Below are 7,665 nucleotides of genomic sequence, written 5' to 3' on the forward strand. Positions count from 1 at the left end.
GTCATTTTGACAATATCGATTCTTCCAGTCCAAGAACATGGTATATCTTTTCATCTGTTTGTGTCATCTTTGATTTCTTTCATCAGCATCTTATAGATTTTGGAGTACAGGTATTTTGCCTCCTTAGGTAGGTTTATTCCTAGGTATTTTATTCTTTTTGATATGATGGTAAATGAGATTGTTTCTTTAATATCTCTTTCTGATCTTTTGCTGTTAGTGTATAGGAATGCAAGAGATTTCTGCGTATTAATTTTGTATCCTGCCACTTCACCGTATTCATTGATGAGCTCTAGTACTTTTCTGGTAGTTTCTTTAGAATTTTCTATGTATAATAACATGTCATCTACAAACAGTGACAGTTTTACTCTTCTTTTCCAACTTGGATCCTTTTTATTTATTTTCTTTCTCTGATTGCTGTGGCCAGGACTTCCAAAACTATGTTGAATAAGAGTGGCAAGAGTGGATATCCTTGTCTTGTTCCTTATCTTAGCAGTAATGCTTTCAGCTTTTCATCATTGAGTATGATGTTAGGTGTGCGTTTGTCATATATGGCCTTTATTATATTGAGGTAGGTTCCTTCTATGTCCACTTTCTGGAGAGTTTTTTTTAAAATCATAAATAGGTATTACATTTTTGTTAAAAGTTTTTCTGCATCTACTGAGATGATCGTATGGCTTGTATTCTTCAATTTGTTAATGTGGTGTATCACACTGATTGATTTGCAGATATTGAAGAATCCTTGCATCCCTGGGATAAATCTCACTTGATCATGGTGTATGATCCTTTTAATGTATTGTTGGAATCAGTTTGCTAGTATTTTGTTGAGGATTTTGCATGTATTTTCATCAGTGATATTGGCCTGTAATTTTCTTTCTTTTTTTTTTTGTGGTATTTTTGTCTGGTTTTGTTACCAGGGTGATGGTGGCCTCATAAAATGAATTTGGCAGTGTTTTTTCCTCTGCAATGTTTTGGAATAGTTTCAGAAGGATAGGTCTTAACTCTTTTCTAAATATTTAGTAGAATTCACCTGTGAAGCCATCGGGTCCTGGACTTTTAAAAAGAGATCAATGTAGTTTTTATTTTTATTTAAAATCTTATTTATTTATTTATTTAACATCTTTATTGGAGTATAATTGCTTTACAATGGTGTGTTAGTTTCTGCTTTATAACAAAGTGAATCAGCTATACATATACATATACATAAATCCCCATATCTCCTCCCTCTTGTGTCTCCCTCCCACCCTCCCTATCCCACCTGTCTAGGTGGTCACAGAGCACCGAGCTGATCTCCCTGTGCTATGTGGCTGCTTCCCACTAGCTATCGATTTTACATTTGGTAGTGTATATATGTCCATGCCACTCTCTCACTTTGTCCCAGCTTACTATTCCCTCTTCCCATGTCCTCAAGTCCTTTCTCTAGTAGGTCTGCGTCTTTATTCCTGTTTTGCCCCTAGGTTCTTCATGACCTTTTTTTTTTTTTTTAGATTCCATATATATGTGTTAGCATATGGTATTTGTTTTTCTCTTTCTGACTTACTTCACTCTGTATGACAGACTATAGTTCCAACCACCTCACTACAAATAACTCAATTTCGTTTCTTTTTATGGCTGAGTAATATACTATTGTATATATATGTCACATCTTCTTTATCCATTCATCTGTCAGTGGACACTTAGGTTGCTTCTGTGTCCTGGCTATTGTAAATAGAGCTGCAGTGAACATTGTGGTACATGACTCTTTTTGAATTATGGTTTTCTCAGGGTATATGCCCAGTAGTGGGATTGCTGGGTCGTATGGTAGTTCTTTTTTTAAGGAACCTCCATACTGTTCTCCATAGTGGCTATATCAATTTACATTCCCACCAGCAGTGCAAGAGGGTTGCACTGTCCCTTTTCTCCACACCCTCTCCAGCATTTATTGCTTGTAGATATTTTGATGATGGCCATTCTGACTGGTGTGAGATGATATCTCATTGTAGTTTTGATTTGCATTTCTCTAATAATTAATGATGTTGAACGTTCTTTCATTTGTTTGTTGGCAATCTGTATATCTTCTTTGGAGAAATGTCTATTTAGGTCTTCTGCCCATTTTTGGATTAGGTTGTTTGTGTTTTTGATATTGAGCTGCATGAGCTGCTTGTAAATTTTGGAGATTAGAATTCTTTTTAATATATACCCATAAGTGGGATGACTGGATCATAATTCTATCTTAAATTTTTAAGGAAACCTCCATATTGTTTTTTTAGAGTGGTTGCACTATTTTATATATTTTTAAGCAGTGCATAAGCATTCCAATTTCTCCACATCCTGTCTGTCTGTCTGTCTGTCTTCCTTCCTTCCTACCTTCCTTCCTTCCTTCCTTCCTTCTTTCCTTCCTTCCTGTCATCCTAATGGGTGTGAGGTGATACCTTATTGTGGTTTTGTTTTTTTTCCTCCAATTATTACTGATTTTGTGTATCTTTCACATTTTTGTTGTACTTTTGTTGTATATGTTGTTTGGGTTAATTTCTATTATATCCTTTGTCCATATATTGTGTTATTTGTTTTTAATGTTGTTGTGTCATAGGAGTTCTTTATATATTCTGGACCTTAATTCCTTATCAGATACATGCTTTGAAAAATGTTCTCTCATTCCACCTGGTGCCTTTTCACACCATTGACTTTTTTTTTCCTTTAATGTGCACCAGTTTTTACATATGATGTAATTCCATTTGACTATATTGGCTTTTATTGCCTGAGTTTTTGGTTTCATATCCAAGAAATCATTGCTAAATCACATCTTAGAACTTTCCCCCTCTGTTTTCTTTTAGGAAATATACAGGTACAGGTTTATATTTAAACCTTCAGTCTCTTTTGAAATAATTTTTGTAAGTGGTGTTAGCGAAGAGTCCAAATTCATTCTTTTACATATGAACATCTAAATTTCCCAACACCATCGTGTGTTATAGGCCCCCTTGTTGAAGATTATTTGACCATAAACATAAGAGCTTATATCTGTGCTCTCTATGCTAATTTGTTATTCTCTTTCTGTCTGTATATTTGTAGTATCCTTTTTGATAACTATAGCTTTTTATTTTCTTTTTTCTTCTTTTTGGCTGCATTGGGTCTTCGTTGCTGTGCATGGGCCTTCTCTAGTTGTGGCAGGCAGAGGCTACTCTTTGTTGCAGTGAACAGGCTTCTCATTGTGGTGGCTTCTCTCATTGTGGAGCAAGGGTTTTAGGTGTGCAGGCTTCAGTAGTTGTGGCACACGGGCTCAGTAGTTGTGGCTCATGGGCTGTAGAGTGCAGGCTCAGTAGTTGTGGCACACGGGCTTAGTTGCTCTGCAGCATGTTGGATCTTCCTGGACCAGGGCTTGAACCCATGTCCCCTGCATTGGAAGGTGGATTCTTAACCACTGTGCCACCAGGGAAGTTCCAGAAAGTGTTTTGATAATTTCTCTTTTCTTCACACTTTGGAAATATTTGTGGAGAATTGATGTTAATTTTTCTTGAAATGCTCCTGGAATTATCCAGTTAATTCATCTACTCCAGGGTTTTTTTAAATTACTTTTTTAGTCTGTTTACTAGTTGTAGGTTTGTCGTAATTTTTAAATTCACTCATGCTAGAATCTAAGGGGCTCTATGTTTCTAGAAATTCGATCTTTTTCTTTTCTTTGAGGTGTTCAATTTTTTTGTGTAGTATTGTTCATAGTAGCCTTGTATAATTAGTTTTCGTTATTTGGTATCATTTATAATGTCTCTTTTACTTCTGATTTTACTTGCATCTTACCTCTTCTTAATTTAGCTAAGGGTTTGTTAATACTATATAAAATTGTAAAGTATATTTACCCAAAGTACTAAGTGGAATACTTGGTTATTTGTTATCTTTCAGCTGTATTTTCTCATGACATCCAAGGTTTGTTGCCAAAGAAGCCTGGCATAGATTTATTTGTAAATGTGCTGGGAAATTATGAGAGCTGTCACCTTGGAAATTTTTTTTTTTTTTTCTTTTTGCGGTATGTGGGCCTCTCACTGTTGTGGCCTCTCCCGTTGCGGAGCACAGGCTCCGGACACGCAGGCCCAGCGGCCATGGCTCACGGGCCCAGCCGCTCCGCGGCACATGGGATCCCCCCAGACCGGGGCACGAACCCGCATCCCCTGCATCGGCAGGCGGACTCCCAACCACTGCGCCACCAGGGAGGCCCTCACCTTGGAAATTTATACTTAATGAAAGACTGGGAATGTAAGGGGGCATGTGAAGGGCTAAAGGATGTTATTATGGATGTAACCAATTTGGGACAGTTACCCATAATGAAAACATTATTGCCAAAAGAAATTGAGGATACAAATCAAATTGGGAAAAATTCCATTTTAAGTCAGTAACTTTTCCAGAAAAATATGTTTTTGTAAGCAAGGATGCACATGATTTAAAAAAATATATGTATATTCTCTGAAATGAAATTTGGAAAATATGGAAAGTCATCTAGTCTACGCTACAAATAATCATTCAAACCATTATGAATATAGGTTTGAATTAAACAGTCATTCAAACATGTCTGAAAGCCAGAGATTTGAAAAATGAAGGAAAAAAAATCTCATTATGACCAATTTGAGAGATCCTTTAGCAAGGGCTCATTATTTTTCAACCAACAAATATTTTCTCCCTATTCCAATATCTTGGAATGTTGATAATAATAGGGGAGTCTTTACCCAACCATCATCATTCAATGGGTATTACAGTATAGATAATATGGAGCAACCTTACACATGTAATCAAACAAGTGAGGCCTTAAGTGAGAGCTCTATCTTCAATAATTACAACAGTATTTATAATGGAGTGAGAATCTATCCATACATTGAATCTGGGACTAACTTTGACCAAGACTCAAGTCTCATGAAACATCAGAGAACTCAATTTTCAGAGGACCATTATAAAGGGAATGAATGTAGAAATGTCTTTTATCAAACCTCAAATCTTATTACACATAAGAATATCCATATTGGAGAGAATAATTACAAATTTAGTCAATGTGGTAAAGTTTTTAACCAGTCTTCAAGAGTTACTCAACATCTGAATATTTATGCTAGGGAGGAACGTTACAAGTTTAATACATGTGGGAAAGTCTTTAATCAATTGTTAAATCTAAATAGACATAGGGAAATCCATACTGTAGGGAAACATTACAGATGTGAAGAATGTGGCAAAGCCTTTAAACAACACTCAAGCCTTACTCAACATCAGATAATTCATACTGCAGAGAAGCCTTACAAATGTACAGAATGTGGCAAAGCCTTTAACAGGCTATCATATCTTGCTCAGCATCAGCGAATTCATACTGGAGAGAAAGCCTTATAAATGTAAAGAATGTGGCAAAGCCTTTAACTGCCACTGAATCTTACCCGTCATGAGAGAATTCATACTGAGAAGAAACTATATAAATGTACAGAATGTGGCAGTGCCTTTAACAGGCATTCATATTTTACTCAGCATCAGAGATCTCACACTAGAGAGAAACCTTTCAAATGTAAAGAATGTGGCAAAGCCTTTAACTGGCACTCAAACCTTGTCCAGCATGAGATAATTCATACAGGGGAGAAACCATACAAATGTAAAGAATGTGGCAAAGCTTTTAATTGCCACTCAAACCTTATTCGACATAAGATAATTCATACTGCAGAGAAGCCTTACAAATATAGATAATGTGACAAAGCCTTTAAGTGAGCTGTTACCTCACTCAACATCAGAAAGTGCATGGTGGAGAGAGACCCTACAAATGTAATAAGTGATGAATGACATTTGTCCTAAACATACACATTAGAAAATGCCAGAGAGTTCATACTAGGAAGAATCTTTGATGTTAAAAAAAAAAAAGTAGGAAAGTATTTAATTAAAAAATCAGATCTAAATAAAAATCAGAGAATTGATAGTAGTAGTTATTTTAGTCAATAACTCTTCTGGTATTCCTTTAAATCAAGATATTATAGAAAATAATCCAAAATTAAAACAGTTAGAAAAATTATTTGTTAGTATGGATCACAGGATCAAGGGGAGAGATGTTTGACAGGTATAATTATTATCACTGTATCCTTATTTATATTGATATTATTTGAAAATAAAATTTAATGTAATTCTACTCTCAAATTACTACATGCTATGCCTTTATTTCTTTTCTTTTTTTAAAATTTATTTATTTATATTTATTTTTGGCTTGTTGGGTCTTTGTTTCTGTGCGAGGGCTTTCTCTAGTTGTGGCAAGCGGGGGCCACTCTTCATCGTGGTGCACAGGCCTCTCACTGTCGCGGCCTCTCTTGTTGTGGAGCACAGGCTCCAGACGTGCAGGCTCAGTAGTTGTGGCTCACGGGCCCAGTCACTCTGCGGCATGTGGGATCTTCCCAGACCAGGGCTCAAACCCGTGTCCCCTGCATTAGCAGGCAGAGTCTCAACCACTGTACCACCAGGGAAGCCCTATGCCTTTATTTCTAGTGTGAACTCATGGTTTTGATTATTGCCACCTCAAAGATTAGAGAAGCCCTCCTATATTAGGTGGGAATCACTTATATCTACTTTTCCGTAGAAGACTAAGGATGCTGAAATGTAAAATGCACAATGAAAATCTAAATGGAGATAATGCTTGTCATTAATTTAAAACATTCTTATATGTCACCATTAGGTAAGGGTTCAGGGAATCATTCCTTGTCTTAAAGTAAGACAGAGGATCATTCTAAATTTTAAATAGTTTTGTTAGTTTTTTCAGGATACAAAGCTTGTATAGTTCATTAAAATTGTGAAGTATCTTCATAATATATCAATAGACAGAAGTCATGAATATTAGTTTATATGATTGAAATAAAGACATCTTCACAGATATCCAAGAAAACTATAGGCAACTCTTTACTAAAAGGTCATAAAATTAATTTATGTCCATGTTTACTAAATGATTAGCCTGAGTTTTATTAATTATAGACATCCCAATTCTCAGATCCTTCTATCAAAAGAACAAGATGTTTTTGAATGCTTGTAATCTCTATTTTGATTCAAGATCATACAGTGGACTTTGAAAGGTTTTATTTAGAGTATGTGTGTACTTAATATATGTTAATTAATAAAACTGAACAGTTTTTAAGGTATTAAACTTGTGTAATTAGTCAAGTGTTACCCTGCAACCAACATTAACCTCTCCCACATTATTTAAAGTTGTAGGTAAAAGATAGTAACAGTGAAGTTTTTGGTAACACAGTGAGATGACGTGTCTAGTAATCCCTTTTCCTACTGGCCTTAAACCTCAAATAATTTGAGATTGTTTACCAAAATTTGTATATTATATTGTTTTCTCCTTTTTGTAACTACTGGGACATTGTGATGGTTATAATAAGGATTATATATAATATTGTTGAGAGTTTACCTAAACTATTCCATGATATTGTGTAGCCAGGCAGGCTGCAGGTGCCTTGAACTGACACCAGCCATTCCTGTGAGCATGTACACTAGATAACAGCCTTCAAAATCACAAGAAAATATAAGTTCCTGATATTCTTCTCCAGCAGCACTTGTGATCAACTGCCTTCTTGAATTCCAGGTTCTTCTTCTCATGAACCCCTTCAATGAGACCTTGCAGAGCTCACGCAAATCTTGCTCACTTTAGTTTGAATTGAACAATCCACAGTTAGTCCAGATAACCCATAGAAC

The 7,665-nt window shown here is 35.7% G+C and overlaps 1 pseudogene; it reads left to right on the forward strand.

Moving 5' to 3' along the window:
• Positions 1 to 4,728: 4,728 nt before the first annotated feature.
• On the forward strand, positions 4,729 to 5,765 carry LOC132480692 (zinc finger protein 724-like; annotated as a pseudogene).
• Positions 5,766 to 7,665: the final 1,900 nt, after the last annotated feature.

Source organism: Mesoplodon densirostris, chromosome 19 (genome assembly GCF_025265405.1).
Source record: "Mesoplodon densirostris isolate mMesDen1 chromosome 19, mMesDen1 primary haplotype, whole genome shotgun sequence".
In the NCBI taxonomy this organism is placed as follows: domain Eukaryota; kingdom Metazoa; phylum Chordata; class Mammalia; order Artiodactyla; family Ziphiidae; genus Mesoplodon; species Mesoplodon densirostris.